Below are 17793 nucleotides of genomic sequence, written 5' to 3' on the forward strand. Positions count from 1 at the left end.
AGCACCTAGTACAATATTAAGTGGTGTGGACTCAAAAATTTCTGGTCTTGACTAGAGTTTTTATATCCAACACTAATCAATTAAATTCCCATGCAGAATTAAGAAATTAATCTCATCAATTAGAAATATTAAAATAAATGGCATATTTTTTTTTCCATGAACAAAAAGGAAATCTCAAATAGCAGTGATTGAGCATGGTAAGAAAAGCATGGGTTATTTTTGAAAATATGAAAAGTGATGTAATTGAAGTGGCAAAACTACTTCTTCTAATATTTTTAATATACTTCTCATCTTCAGCAACTAGTATGTTTATGGTTAACTGTAAGAGGAAGAGGGCAATGAAAAAGAATATGAGGAACTCTGGTCTTTCATTTCCATTGACATGCACTAAAATACTTTATCCTGAAAGACTGACATGCTGATTCTTTCAAACAATATTTATTTCATCAAAGAAATGAGGCTACTCATATAAAAATATAACTAGTAATAAATGCATGTTTGAGGTGTTCCAAATAAGTTCTATCAACACACTTGAAAAGGATAGCTATTTTGAAGGCAGATTAGAATGGAATAAATAGAATAAATAGAAGGGAGAATGACATTATCAAAAGGATGGAAGAGATTTACAGTTTATGCTTTAGCCTTGCATGGTACTTCCAGTTTGGACGGTTCCTTATGTCTCCCCATTTCTCACCCATGCATTCGGCTTTGGTACTTTTTTTTTGTAATTAGGTGACAATTTTGCTGTATTTTTTTTCCTCATAAACACAGACCCATGGTTAGGTTTGAAATTTTTCAAGCTCTGCTAGTTATTATCTCAACCCTTTCCATTCCCTAGTAGGGCTGAAAACATGGGTCATGTCTTATTGTTGCTTCAAGCCTAGCTCCTACAGAGGACAAGGAAGATGTGGAGTTAAGCTGGAGAACTAGCATAGTTTCCCAGGGTTAGTCATCTTGCTTTTATAGGGGGTCGGTGCTCTGAAATGTCCCTGGTAGGTATTGAATACCTACAAGGATATCAATGAACTAGATGTAATGTAAACAGAGCGGGAAGGACTATAGAGAAAATTTCTAAGTATGAGGTACCCCAAGGCAAGGAGAGAACTAGAAAGAAAGAGTTGTTTTAGAGAATTTTCCTATTTTCTTTTAGAGTGATCATTATCAAAAGTCTGAGTTGAATGAATGACCTTAGAGACCATTTTAGCAAACAATTTCAAAGTAAAAAAAAAAAAAAAAAAAGAAAGAAAGGAGAATTTCAAAATGAATATAATTGGGTATTGTAAGATAATTCAGTGATACAATTAAGCTTGTGATCTACCAATTATTAAGTATTTTTGATTATTCTTTATTTAACAAAAGATGATTTTCTGGCTCTTCTTAAAGAAATACAACTTGGGCGATGGTAGCAAGCAACAGGTTAATGGAAGACGAAGGTGCCTGTGTGAGAAACTGCGGGCAAGAGGGGAAAAGTAAAATCATGTTAGTGTTAGACCTAGGTTGTTTTTAATGAGAATCATATTATTTTGGCTCCTGGGGAAATATCATCAATAACTTACCTAATCTAGGGAAAGTGGCATGAAATAAAACCAAAAACCAACAGGATAGAGAGGAATGAATGCTTGTTTTGTAATTTGTCAAAAGAAATTCATTTTTACAAAGTGTAGATGAGCCCAACTGGCCTCTATAAGAGGGATCTAGAACTTTTATTTATTCATTCATCAGACACTGGTTTTAGCACTTTATTTTGTGTCAATGACTGTGTGGTGATACAAAGATGAAAACATGGGGGCTTAAGTGGGTACAAGAAGAATAAATGAAAGAAGATGGGATTGGGAGGGAGACAAACCATTAAGTGACTCTTAATCTCACAAAACAAACTGAGGGTTGTTGGGGGGAGGGGGTTTGGGAGAAGGGGGTGGTATTATGGACATTGGGGAGGGTATGTGTTTTGGTGAGTGCTGTGAAGTGTGTAAACCTGGTGATTCACAGACCTGTACCCCTGGGGATAAAAATATATGTTTATAAAAAATAAAAAATTATATTAAAATTTCAAAAAAAAAAAAACAAAGATGAAAAGAGTCCCTTCTATCTTGGAGTTTACAGTCCATTAGAAAAGATAGATATGAACAAATAAATATAATTTAATATAGCAAGTTCTATAATAAGTTATATACAACCCAAAATAGAAGTATAAGATTGATAGGGAAGTTTCCTAACTCTGCCAAAAGATTTAGGAGAGTAGGTTGTTGGGGTGCCTGGGTGGCTCAGTGGGTTAAGCCTCTGCCTTCAGCTCAGATCATGATCTTGGGGTCCTGGGATCAAGTCCCATATTGGGATCTCTGCTCAGCAGGGATCCTGCTTCCCCCCATCTCTCTCTCTCTCTGCCTGCCTCTCTGCCTACTTGTGATCGCTCTGTGTCAAATAAATAAATAAAATCTTTAAAAAGAGAGAAAGAGTAGGTTGTTTGTTTGATTGTAAATTTGGTTTCAACAGAGGCAACTCTTGAGCTGAGTAGACAAGTGGAGGAGGGCACATCAGATAAAGGTAAGAGCCTGAGCTAAGGCAACAGAGTGAAAGAATGTGTGTTTGGAAAATGATGCAAAGTCCACTACAGAAAAGATGAAAGGGAGATGACCCAGATAATGTAATTCGACATTTGAATTGCTTAGGGTTATTCTAAGGTGCTTAATTTTTATTTTGGAAATGATAGAGAAGAACTGACAAAAATTAAGCAGTGAATATATTATTATGAATAGATTAGTGATCTAGGAAAAAAAAAAGATTTTGACAGTAATGTGAATGTTGGATTGAAAGAGAAGGAAGAAACTGGCCTGGAGGAGAAGTAACTAGTTAGAGGTTGTCACAAATGTCTGGTTGAGAGAAAATAAGCAACTAAAATATTCATTAAAATTGGGGTGGGAGAGAAATAGACAAATTAGGTTTTGATGTATAATTGTAATCAATTTTATTTGTGGGTAAAAGAATTAAACAATTTGAATACTAGTTCTCAGTCTATTATTTGACTGTCTTAAGAAAGTGAGAATAGGCTTTCAAATCCCAGGTAAGTTTATCTACAGAGCTGGACATAGATGTTGGAGAGAAAATGAATTGGCAAACAAAGAACCAGAAGCCTTTACCAGGGGCGCCTGGGTGGCTCAGTGGGTTAAGCTGCTGCCTTCAGCTCAGGTCATGATCTCGGAGTCCTGGGATCGAGTCCCGCATCGGACTCTCTGCTCAGCGGAGAGCCTGCTTCCCTCTCTCTCTCTCTGCCTGCCTCTCCATCTACTTGTGATTTCTCTCTGTCAAATAAATAAATAAAATCTTTAAAAAAAAAAAAAAAAAAAGAAGCCTTTACCAATCAGCTGAGTACCTTGAGTAATTTACTCATTTATGTTTGATTCATTTTCCTCATTGATAAAACACAGTGGTTGAAACACAGCCTTTCATCTGTTAAATCACAACTACTGGTGTGGATTAGTTTTGCATTGCTATACAACTTTATCTTGGCAGAGTTATGGTACTGTATCTGCAACACATCTTTTTGAAAACATAGCAGAACCATCATGAAGCAAACCTAATAGTGGAGTGAAGGAAAAAGGAAAGTGAAAATACATAGGAGAAATAAGAAAAGTTTATATGGAACTCATTTTGAAAAAAGATTGACCTGACTTAGCATAAGATGCTATTGACCATAAGGGAAAAAAAGAAGAGGCAGAAAGTAGCAGTCTTAGGTAAAGTTCTCAATTTAAAAAGCAAAACAAAACTAATAAGATCTAAGAGATGGATCCCAAAAATAAATAAATAAATTCAAAAAAAAAAAAAAAAACAATCGCAAAATTTGACTGGAAGTCCTCAAGAAGGAACACAACAAGTTGTGGCTTATGACGTGTTGGCCCTTGATCCACTCCTTATAGATATATATATATATTGCTCTGCAATTCCTCTTACTAGTTGTAAAGTGTACTTCCCCACTCCCTGACTTTGAGGTCAACCAGAGACTTGAAATATGCCAAGTTGATCGGCTTAGTCTCTTGCACCTCTGACATCTCTGTGAGAAAAGCTTCTGGAGTAGCTGCTGCCTCTTCAGCCTGGACCTCAGGATAGCAAAGAGACAAGAACACAAACTCACAGCTTGAGGTTGAGCCTTAACCTGAAATCCAGACGACTCAGCCAACACACCACAGACTAGTGAGTGAGCCAGCGTTTGGGATAAGGTTTGTAAAATAGCATTACTATGGCAATAACAAACTGGTACATGAGCAAAATTTATGGGTTTTGAATAGCATTTAGAGTGTGGGGGTAATTTTTGCTTCAGATAAAGGTGAATAAAATAGTCTAGCCAGGGGTTTTCCCAATCTTTCTTTCTCTGTCTGTTTCTGTCTGTCTCTTTCTCTGTTGTTCTCGCTCTCTCTCTCTCTGTCTCTCTCTAACACACACTCACGGCTCCTGAAGTAATTGGTTTTTCAGAGATGTGAATTAATATCCATATATTAAAAACATCAACATACAAAATTAGGGAGAACTGTATACCTTATAATCCAGTTTTTAAAAATGTTAACCCATTACTTTCTGTTTGTCTCTCATGGAAGGGACTTTGAAATATAGGCTGTCATGTTTGTCATGAATACATGAGAGCCTATATCAAATGATACTATATGACTACAATGATTTTGGCATAATACCAATGGCACTATAGTTTTATTGTTATTGCTGAGCTTGAAGTCTGTTTTCTATATCTGGAAGTAGGAGTTACGCTTATGAGAACACTCCCGGCAAGGTCCCAAACAGACAGAAGCAGGACGGTAGAGCAGAGTGGTTAAATGATCAGAGCCAATTGATATCTCAATTTGACCACATATTGGCTACCTTACTTTAAGGAAATCTTTTTACCTCTCTGTTACTTTAAGGAATTTGCCTCATCTGTAAATTAATGATAATAATTAGCTCCTATTTCATGTGATTATGAGTATAAATTGTATCACAAAAGTTAAAAGCTCAGAACTAGGCTTACCTAGAGTAAGCACACAACAAATAGGAGATATGATTGTTCCCATTATTATTATTATTACTATTAAAGACACTTGATGTTCTTTTCACTGCAATCTAAATTGCTATTTCATGCTCAAATCCTTTAGAACTGGCTCATGACTGGAATTCATAATGGCCAAAATTAACTAAAAACTTTGGTAGGTCAGGGTGATAGTGTGAAGACTCAGTTTGTTGGCTTCATAAACTACTGGATCTCACTTCATTTCTGCCAACCCCAACAGTCAGAAGAATCATGTCAGAGTCTCCCACCACCTCCAGTGGCTCCTCCAACTGCAGTGAGATAGAATGATATCTGGACAGAAATGTAGCAAAAAGGCAGGAGTTATGTCATTGATCAGACTTCTGAGGTAATTCATCATAATTCTTATACTACTGTGGTATTCTCAGTTTAGGATATTGTAACACTGTATTCTCCTTTTAGACTTTAACTCTTTAACTCCCTTTAGTCTTTAACTCTATATCCTTATTTTAGACTGTCTTCATATTACTGACAAGAGATCCAACAGTGGGCAGGGATCTTGAATCCAGTGCTTTCCTTACAACCAATCTGTATTTTTGCTTTGCTGAAAAGGAGGCATGGATAATAACACAACACTGACGAACTCAGGAAATTCCCAGTCCTCAGGTAAGAAGCACACATATGCCAGGCTTTATGCACTATTTGTAAAGTAAATAAATTTACATTTGATGGGCACCTGTTATCAATTCTGAGTGCTAACCCTCCTGAGAGAGTGGTATCTCCATTCTCTTCATTTCTTCTCTCTGTGTCATATGATTTTTAGCTATTTTTCCAAAGTATCTTACAAAGACCCACACTGTGTGGATAAAAGGTAATTTTTTTGGTATGATTTTAACAGCTTTATTAGATAAAATTGACATACATCAAAATGCTTAGAAACAGCTTGCCAATTTCTACTTTCCAAAAAAAGTGCCTGCTGGGAATTTTGTTTGGAATTGTGATGAAACTATAAATTATTTTGAATTGAATTGACATCTTCACAAAATTGTGTCTTCTGACTCACTTAAATGGTATCTTTCTCCATGTATTTATATCTGTAATTTATTTCACAATGTTTTCTGGTCTTCAAAGTACAAGTTTTGCACGTCTTCTGTCAGATTTATCCATGAGTATTTAATATACTTATGCTATTGCAAATAGTATAGTTTAATTTTGTATTGATCACTGCTAGCATATAGAAATATAATCAGTTTGTATATATTGACCTTGTTCCTACAACATTCTAAACTCCCATTTTAGTAGTTACTAAAAACTGATTGATTTCCTTATAGGAGATGTTATTACTTTCAATCTTACTAGAAAATCACAAGGACCCTCAAAAAGGGATGAAAAGCACCTTTGTAGCTCTAAAATTATCACCACTCTCATCTTCTTCCTGGTGCTTTTGATAACTACACTGGCCACAATGTTAGCAGGTGAGTTGCTCACTTCCCAAATATTCTCATGTTAACTCTACTACAAAATATTACATCATCTGTGTGCCTTTCACACTGTAGCTCAAGGTTAAGGGTAATTTCAGACATTTTTGTACATGGGATGAATATATGTTTCTTCTATAAAATGAGGATAATATTTATACTGCATATTGTGAGGATAATAGTAATTTAACACATATGAAACTTCCTTCTAAACCAGTATTAGCTATAGACCTTACAAGGTAAGGGGATCATAGTAAAAATGTAAATCACTATACAGTATATTTGGTGACACAGTTAGTTACCAATGTACCACAAGGTCCTTATCTCCCTTTGGAGACTCTTTTATAAACCATATAGTAGCAAATAGTTTATGGAACATTATCTAGACATGGACTACCTTTCCCTAAACCATATACTTTTACATAAATATTGGTATCTTTTTTTAAGCTGCTTTTGGCTAATGACTATTTTTACAAGACTGCGAAACGGAGTTAAAGTTGTAAAACATCTGCTTTCTCTCTCTGATTATGCAGCTTCCAATGATGCAGTCAGATTTACAAGTCCCAATCATAATTCACAGCTGTGTGAGCTATAGAGAATTGGACAAGAAAAAGTCGTTACTATACTAATAACCATATTTTTTATACAAAATATAGATTACTTTTAGCCTCTAAAAGCACATTTAGGATGACATATCTCCCCCTCATGAGGCCAAAATATGCACATGTATGCTAAAAATAACTTGAAGCAATTTTAACGAGATGTTTGAAAATATCTACACAAGAATATATTTATATAGATGTGCATATAAAAATATGTATATGGTTTATACAGGAATATATGTATTATAAATATATAATATTTATAATACATAGATATGTAATTTGTAGAAATTAATGTGCATATGTATTATATACACTGTATATATAAATGTGCACATAAGTATGTATAAATGAGTTTATATAATATAGCTATAATGTTCAAGCTTATACTATCAACTAGGCATTAAGCCTTGCATATATACATGATTATGTACAGATACTGGACTATATTTACATATGTATAGAAATGAATAAATATGTAAGTAAACTATATATATATATATAAATGGATGGATAGATAGATATATAGATAAGGAGACAGAGAAAAAATCATTATGTGAAATGGGCACTATGTTAGGTGTTGACCAATGATTCTTGCCCTCATGGAACTTACTCAACTGGAGACAAAGGAGGATGATGAAAAGGTGCAGAAGGAAGAGGAGTTGGAAGAGGAGGAGGAAGAGTTGGAGGAAAAGGAGGAGGAAAAAGGTTTTTGATAAAGCTATATATTTACAAAGCATTTTATGCTTTATATTTTAATACACAATATTTTATTTGCATCTTTGAGTGACCCAGAGAAGTAATGAAGTATTATTTCCCTTATTGTCTTCTGTTATATACAAGGACTTTGAAACTCAGAGATAGTAGCTATCTAAACACAGCTAAGTAAAAACTGAGTCTAAGTCTTCTGAATTTTATTCATTGTTCTTTAGCACGTCTACAATGTTGTGTCTTCCTAAATGAGCTTATTTCCTACAGTTTATATCATATAAGCACCCAGTGATTTATTAAAGGAAATAAAATATGTTCAACCTGTTATTAGAAAGAGTTTCTTCTAGGCCACCTGCTGAAGTCCGTGCAGGCCTTACCAGGGGCTCCTAATTTTCCCTCAGTGGAATTTATTCAATGGAATTCCTAAGAATTCTCATTTTTGTTCTCTGATTCAAGTTATATTCAAAGGACTATTTTATAAACTGTATGACATTACACTCTAGTCAGTTTATAAAGGTTAATATGATTTATCCTGCAGTGATACTGAAATGTGGGGCCAGAATTCCATCTCGAGGTTTTGTTATTAGTTATAAGTCTTCTAGGGTCTAACATCTCAGCTTCCCTATCTATACAACACAGAACTGGACAGGATAATTTTTAGTGTTGCTTGCAGTGCTGAAACTCTGATTTCCTAAAGTTATTAAGTAAAAATAAAGGTTATTTAAAATAATCTAGGAGAGGAGAAATAAATATGCTGAATGCCTATGCCACATCAGATGATTGATTCTGGACTTTGGCATAAAACTAGACTTTTCGTACATAATAGACATTACAGCCTAGGTTAAAATAGTCTGCAACACATAAGTCAAAAATATAATCAGATCTAGAATAAAAATTTTTCTTTATCTAGGCATGCTTGAGAATGGTTACATAGATTTTTCTCAGAGACGTATGACAGTTACATATTTTGTTTATTTATACAGCAAACAGACATAACATAATCTTCAGGTGCTGGGATAGAGAAAGAAGAGGCAAAATTTATAGTCATTACTAGAATGTATTAAATCTGATGGTCTATGGGAAGCCAAAAGCATGGAAAAGAGAATATGATCGATTCCACTGGGATAGAGTAGGGGGAATTTGTAGAGAAAATTAGCTTTAACATAATAGATTATTGAAATACAAGTAGATACTTTCCAGTTGGACAGGGGTAGACTTCTTTATTGCAAGTTAGGGTGGGGCTATGGCATTGGGAACACACAGGTCAGCAGGAACAAAGGCCCATATATCACCTAAAAGTAACATGACATGTATTAGGGACTGCAACAAGCTTGGTATACAAGGAAATTAAGAGGAAAACAAAGTGCCTACAGAAAAATAAGACAAAATAAAGCCAAATATGTAAACAAAGATCAAATCCTGATGCAAATTTCATTACAGTTTAAAGAAAAATTTAGGGGCACCTGAGTGGTTCACTTGGCTAAGTGGCTGTCTTTGGCTCAGGTCATGATCTCAGGGCTCTAAGATTGAGCCCCACATCAGGCTCTCTGCTAAGTGGGATGTCTGCTTCTCCCTCTCTCTCTGTGCTCTTGTCTTCTGTGTTCTCTCTCTTGCTCACTCTCAAATAAATAAATAAAATAAATTTTTTAAATCTTTTTTAAAAATTAAAACAAAAATAAAGAAAAGCTAGACTTTAACCATGGTTTAAGCTTAGTGGAAGTCTAGGTGGAACTGGATCAGATATATCCCACTTAGTTGTTTTCATACACTTCAAATGGAACACTTGTCTTTTTCCCAAATCTGATTTTCTTCTGACAATTCTTTTTATGAATCAACATGCCATCCATCCAGCCCATACATCACCACCTATCTCTAGTTTGGAACAATCCTTTTAGGATAAGTTGTAAAATCTTTACTGTGTACATAGGGAACTTCTCGTTCCTGTTCATTCTTCTGGCCTCAGTTCTTGTTATGTTTCTTCTTTCTCTCTATACTCCACTCAGATTGATCTTCCTTTCTCAAGTGAAAAGATCACTCACCCCAGGACCTTTACACATTCACTTCCTCTTTTCTGAGAACATGCTTTCCTCATTCTTCATCTGGCGATCCAGCTCTCTCCATCCTTAAAGTGTCAGCTGAAATATCTACTCCAATTCCTAACCTTGAACTAGACTAGTTCCTCTCAACTCATGTTCTCTCAGTGTGGCTATTCCGCTTGTACCATTCCTTGGTTTTGTAATTATTTGTTGAATATCTATCTGCCCCACTAGACTCAGCACAGTGATGGCAGGGATTATGTCTCTAATAAACATATACAATAGTGCTTATCATAGTGTCTACTCACAAATACCTTGTTATTCAATGAATGGGTGTCCATTAGGTAGTTGTATATGGGAAATTTCTGATGAGAGGCCTGGGTTGGACACATCACTTTAGTAATTACCTGTATAAACATGATATAACGTCATGAAAATAACTATGTTCTCCTAGGTGAGTGTGTCACTTGAGAAGACACCCACCCCTGAATCTGAGCCATAACAACATATACGTGAGTGCCATCTCCCAAGGATTTCTTTCAATTTAGCAAGAAAAATAAATATAAAAATTTAGGAGATGACCTCATTTGAAGAAAAATAAAGAATGATTAATGAACTCCAAAACCTTCAGATCAAAGGGCCAAAGCTAGTTTGATGAATTTCATTGATGTGGATAAGATAACTGTTTTAAATTAAATTCTATTATATCTCAGAGCAGGACATTCAGGTTATGCCACCAGTAATTAATATGTTATTAAATCACTTTCAGTTGAAAAACACAAATATTCCACTGAACCTATGCCATGCTCGAATGGCTGGATTGGTTACCTGGGAAAGTGCTTCTATTTTTCTGAAAATACAAGAACCTGGGCAGCAAGCCAGAACTTCTGTGCCTCTCATTCAGCCACTCTTGCTGTCTTCAACACCACAAAAGAACTGGTAAGGCAATTCTTTTTTTTTTTTTTAATTAACATATAATGTATTTTTAGCCCCAGGTGTACAGGTCTGTGAATCCCCAGGTTTACACACTTCACAGCACTCACCAATGCACATACCTTCCCCAGTGTCCATAACCCAACCACCCTCTCCCTAACTCCCTTTCCCCGGAAACCCTCAGTTTGTTTTGTGAGATTAAGAGTCTCTTATGGTTTGTCTCCCTCCCAATCCCATCTTGTTTCATTTTTTCCTTCCCTACCCCCCAAACCTCCCACTTTGCCTCTCAACTTAGTAAGGCAATTCTTTTGAATTATTGTTATGTTTTCAGAGATCACAGCTGATGTGGAGAAGGCACTGAAAATGGAAAGAGCCAGAAAAGACCCTCTCACCCAACCTCAAAGCCCTTTTTATCCACATCAGCTTAATCATAGAAAGAGCTCACATCAGGTCAGAACAATCCTTAGAGTACAAATTATCAGGAGATGACTGCCCTACTTGACTTTTCAAGTGGGAGTAAAAAGAATTTAAAAATAAGTTACCGGGGGGAGGGGGTTGGGGAGAAGGGGGTGGGATTATGGACATTGGGGAGGGTATGTGATTTGGTGAGTGCTGTGAAGTGTGTAAACCTGGTGATTCACAGACCTGGGGATAAAAATATATGTTTATAAAAAATATATGTTATAAAAAATAAAAAATTAAAAAAAAAAAAAATAAGTTACATAGTAGGCATTTTCCCTATGCCCTGTATAGAGCAATTTATATACTACTACCTACCAGAAAGACCCCAACTATTGTCCAAAGACGTTCAACCACATATTACCCAGCTCTACATTTTCAAGTTGGAATACAGCACCAAAATCCAGGGAAAACCCAAAACTACCTTCCATGAAGTTCAGACCCATGAAGCCATAAGAAAGCCCTCATTAATGAACTATTATTACCTACCTATTTCACACCAAACTAAAGTTGCCTTTGGGGGAACTATATTCAGAAACATAATAAGCAGAAAGTTATGGTAAACCAGTTGTCAGAGAGACTGGAAAGGACTGAAAATGTGTCACTATAACCAAGAAGGTCTGGAGCTTCTGGCACAGAAAAAGATCAATGGAGAAACCAACCACACAGTACAAACCTCCCCAAACCTGAAATAATAGAGATGTAGAAAGCAGAAGTGTTAGGAGACAGAAGAGTTAAGACCTCAAGGAGCATAGGGATATATTTAACATTTACTGACCATATACTCTACCAGGAAAGGTCAGAAGAGGGATTGTCCCAAATTGATATTAATTTGGTAGACCATTCTGACAAAGATTTTTAGATAAGTACATTTGGATGGCTGAAAAATATAAATAAAGTCATATAGTCCATTCTATAGAATAATAAATCGAGAAAAACCAAAGCAGAGAAAAATGAGAAATGATGAATATTAATACAAAACAAAAGAAATATTTTAACTAAAAACACAGTAATTGAAATAATTTGGGAAATAAACATAAAAAAGTCCAACAAAATAGTGAGGATATACAAAAGCAAAACTGGTTCTGTGCATACACAGGATTGATCACAGAAAAGGAAAAAAGACATGCACCTAATAAATACAAACAGTAGGAATTTAAAAGCATAAAATCTTCAAATAATTTTATGTCCATAAATTTGAAAACTTTGAAGAAATGGTTAATTGCCTTCACAATTATTTGAATAATTGTTTAGACAACCTATATTGAGATATGCATAGACAGGCATTTATTTTTAGATAAATGGTAAGCACCAAATAGTAAAAAATGTCCTAACAAATGAAGGTGTTCAAATAAATTAAAGATGTAGAAAAAGTCTCAATCCAATAGTATTCAGAAAAGGGAAAAGAACAAAGAAAAACTAGTAGTCAGAAAACACAACCTTAATAAATCCAAATACAACAGTGATCATGATAAAACATGAATGTTCTGATTTGTTTCTTAAATGAAAAAAATTATCAGACTGTTTTTTTAAAAAAAATAACAAAGTCCAGTAACATGCTACTTACAGAGACATACCTAAGTGCATGTACACACACACACACACACACACACACGCAGAAAATGAAAGGAATAGTTATGCAAACCAATTGCTAACCAAACCCAAACAAAACACAAAAGCAAGGTTAGTGGTAATACTATCAGAAAATATAATGTATCATAATAAATTATGAAGATATATAAAAACCTGGATGAACCAACTATCTTACTGTTAAGATTCTCCCATCCTAAAAGACACCTAACCTAGGATTTACTGGCAAATAGGAGAAAGGTATCACAGAACAGGTCATTTCTGTCTTTTAAAAACTCTTTGGAAAATAGAAAAGAATGCTACTCAATGCAATTTACTATGGTAATTGTTAGAGAAGTAACCCAATCCATGAACTAAACTGTGAACCAGATAAGGATGCTTTCCCTTCTATGATCACTTCCAAATATAAAAGTTTGTATTCTATAAAGAGTATACTGAGACAAAAGAAAATGCAACTGAATGAAGCATTTGCTATTCATCCTATAAATGTACTCTATTAAAGGATTTCCTGAAAAGATATTCTGACCATTCTCAGTATTGGATAGGACTGAGTCGAGAACCAGGACAGACGTGGAAGTGGATAGATGGAACCATATACAGTGGCTGGTAAGTCCTGGGTATATAACTTATACACCTAAAGCCGGGGCTCTGAGCCCTTTGCCACCACGGAAAAATCTGAGTTACAGCCCATATGCACCGTTCTCCTGGAAGTTTCCTCTGTGGTGGAAAATAAAATGAGCCCAGAGGAAAAGTAGTAATGTAAATATTACTATACAGAGTATTAATACCTACAGTATTCCAAACAGTGCTTCATAATCGTGATCTCATTTGACCTGCACAACAACTGTGGGAAGCAGGTATATTTATCGCCACTTTACTTGCTGTTCAAAGATGTGAAGACCTACACTATTTTACAACACATATATAAAATGTATTTGTTTATTATATAAAATATAAATAAATTTATATAAAATTTATATAAAATATAAACAAAATTTGTTTATATAAAATATAAAATGTATTTGGCAATAAATCCCACAAATCTCCATCACATAGCTTATAGATTTCTCAAGTTTATAAAGCCACATTTTAGATCAAAACATATGAATTCACTTTGCTTTGTATTCAAACACTGCAGTGTTGGGTGAGACAAAAGCTCACAGCAGAAAAATCTTTAAGAAAAAAAAATTTTTAAAGGGCACCTGGGTGGCTCAGTGGTTTAAGCCTCTGCCTTCGGTTCAGGTCATGATCTCAGGGTCCTTGGGATGGAGCCCTGCATAGGGCTCTCTGCTCAGCAGGAAGCCTCCTCCCTCTCTGCCTGCGGCTGCCTACTTGTGATCTCTGTCTGTCAAATAAATAAATAAAATCTTTTAAAATTAAAAAAAAAAAAACTCAGAAGAAAAAATGTTTTTTACTAATTCTTCCAAACAGTGCTCACCAATCTATTGCCTTTCATTTTTCCTTCTGTGTTTTGTTTCAGGCTTAAAATAATTGGAATTGGAGAATGTGCCTATCTACACAGAATTGGAATTAGCAGTGCCAGTACGCACTTGGTTAGGAAATGGATTTGCAGCAAACCAGACACATGTATACCCAGAAGTTAAGACATCATAGTTCTAAGATATCTTATATAAAAGATAGTTTCTATTCCTCTTAAGATACATATATTATATTAATATAAAGTACATGAAATTCATGTTTAGAAATTTTCATTGGTGCTTTTTATTCCCCAATATATAAACCCACTTTTATAGATCTACTAAATACTTAGTATTCAAGAAATTATATGCCCAATATATGTCCCCAAACTCTTATGGAGTAAAATTTCTGATACATTAAAATATAAATGAAAAATTTAAATGATATTTTAAGATATTTACTCATATGAATTCAGACTAAGATTGTTTAAAGTTACTTCTTTTTCAAGAACTTTAATAATATATTTGCCCCATCTCTTTACTTATATTATCAATATTAGTTGTTGATTTTCTTTCAATTTGGCAAGATGAGATCCACTCATGAAATTAGTGTAAATTAAACTCAGCATTGTATTTAAGTGTGTTGATTTCCTAGTGAAATGAATCTCTTTCATAGCCCAAACTCGCAGAAAAAAAAAAAAAAATCATGTTCAGACCATCATGGGCATCAAGATTCTGACTGAACAGGCTGAACCAGCAGCTTTCTAGTAGTGAAAGCCAAGAAGCTGTTGCATAATGAGCAATATGAATGGTACAAATTTGGGGAGCAGATGGGTGAGGGAACAATTTGCACTTTGAGGCTCAAGCTTCTAGTTGAGAAAATGATAATTAGGTTCTGTGTCAGAATATGTAACTTTTCATGTTTACTCAAGGTTAACAAGATCTCTTTGTTAAATATCATCCTTTTCTTAAAAGTGAAATCTGTAATCTACATCCTATGGGTGAGCAATCTATACTCATTGATAGAAATTAGAACACTTGTAATAGAACACATACTTGAGAATGGGATGGGTAAGAATTTAGGGAAATCATTTAAGAAAGTCTCATTCTTGTATCTTCTACAAGCCAGGCCACATTTCCCATCTTTTCAACCCCTCTCTGCACCCTCATTTTCACTTCCTTTTCCTCCCTGTACTTCCCCCTCCCCCATTCTTTAGAAAATCAGAGATGGGCTAGATGAACTTTCAACAGGTCCTTACCAAACAGTGTAAGGAGTGCACAGACAAATGTAGATGATGTATGAAAAGTTTCAGTGGCAGCATAAGAAAGAAAGTGTCCAAAGTCTGACAAAGACATTCCCAGGGAAATCATTACAGGGAAACTATTGTTAAATTGACAAAAAAGTAAGGGTTTTCCAGGAAGAAAATTCTCAGGAAGAACATTGCCAGCAGAGGGGAAAGCACTGATTGCTGCTGCATTGGGAATTATACTTGTTTGGAAGCACTGGGATGAGAGGTGTGAGATAGGAGAGAGCAGGAGCTGAGGTTGGGAGTGAGGAGGAAGGGGAGGAGGGGGGAGGGCTAGGGCCAGGTTTAGGAGAAATTCTATGTCATGTCAGGGGAGGGTTAGCATTGATGCTCTAGGTTGTTGATCTAAAGTTATTGAATACTTGCAGATAGGATACTCACATCTTCAAATATATAATTTAGAATAATTCTCAGGGCAATATAAGATCCATCTGACAGACAAAGAAATTATTTAGAAGGCTTTCCAATTGATTAGAAGAAGAAATGATAAGAAGAGTGCCAGAAACAGTGTCAAGAATAACAGAGACAAATGAGTGGATTCGGGAACTCTTTCAGAGACAAAATCTTAGAAAATATAGGATGAGGGAGATGAAGGGGAAATAGACAGCAAGAATAAATCCCAGGTTAGGTAGATGAATCGTGCTGCTCTTATTTGATAATGTAAAGTAAAAGATATTTTCAGATTACTGAGCGTTAGGAGCCCATGGGAAATTCAGGTGATGTTTAGTGGGATGTCCATTGTACTATTCTGGAACTCATGAGCAAGTCTGGGTTGGATACATGACTTGGACACAAATAGAGCTGCAGAGGTCTGAGGGGTGAGCTGACATGACAAAAGACACAAAGCGCTTGGGAGCAAAGAGCAGATGATTATTTGCTTAATAAAAAAATAATCTTTTATAAATGCTTATTTCTTGATTTTTTTTGTTTTATTATTTTTAGGTAAGCTCTAAATTTAGGTTGTTTATTTTTAATCCCAGAACGGAATCTGTGTGCATAAGAACACTAGTAGAACAATAGTGCAACTTTAGACAAATAAATTAGTTCATGTGTATTTACAGAAGTCTTAAATGAGAGAAGTGCATATTTTTCAGAAGACAGATGCTGAAATACTCTGAAGTAGTAAATCTGCAAAACTTCTAATACAGAATTGTGTCCGAAATCAAGTAGGAAAATGTACTAATCTTTCTTTGCCCTTTCAATGTATGATGTTAAAAATTATATGATCATTGTATCAGCCCTCTCTAATAATAGAGCAGTAATGTCAAGAATCCCTTTGCATGACTTGTGGCTTTTACAGCACCTAATGCTATTGCATACTTAATAACATAGATTTTAAAGTTGTCTGCCTCAAGTGTACTAATTAGTACTAAAATAAAGTTGTTGCTTTAGAAGCAAATTAAGATTTTTGGTGTTTTTTAAATAAAATCAAAATATTCTTACATCTGTCTTGCAAGGAAACAATGAATAATTATGCTTGGCAGTGCATATCCATAAAATTTGGAAAGACAATTTATGAAAGGTAAAACATTTTTTATATTTGATTTAAAATTTTATTATACCTTTAAGTATACTGTATTTGCACTTAAGTTTAATTACACATGTATATGTTATATATATATGTATATATACAGAACTAAGTATACATATTTAGTATGTATATATTTGTAGTATATATATAATATATATGTGTGTGTATTTTATATATACCAAGTATAAACAAAGTATGAAAGTAACATGTTAATTTACACAATGATTAGCGAAAAAGCCGGGGTGTTCAAAGCAATTGAAGATAAATGGGGCAGGGGGAGATGTTTAGGATTATAATCTTATCACTGTGTAAGAATGAATACATGATTTTTCATTTGACTTGAAAAATGTTTTTTTGAAAATGGGAATACTAATTCAGTCGCTATACAGTATTCACGGGATGGTTTCCTGAATAGTAATTTAATACATATAAACAGGGCGCCTGGGTGGCTCAGTTGGTTGGGTGACTGCCTTCAGCTCAGGTCATGATCCTGGAGTCCCAGGATGGGGTCCCACACCCGGCTCCTTGCTCAGCAGGGGGTTTGCTTCTCCTTCTGACTTTCCCCCTCTCTCTCTCATTTTCTCTCAAATAAATAAATAAAGTCTTTAAAAAAAAATACGTATGGACAGTTTACTGTTAAGGGTTTATTGAACAATTCTTTTTTCTCCTTCAGAGTTCTGCTATGGGTTTGGCCTAATGCCATACCCAACATTTATCTCA

This window comes from Mustela lutreola, chromosome 8, assembly GCF_030435805.1.
Source record: "Mustela lutreola isolate mMusLut2 chromosome 8, mMusLut2.pri, whole genome shotgun sequence".
Classification (NCBI taxonomy): Eukaryota; Metazoa; Chordata; class Mammalia; order Carnivora; family Mustelidae; genus Mustela; species Mustela lutreola.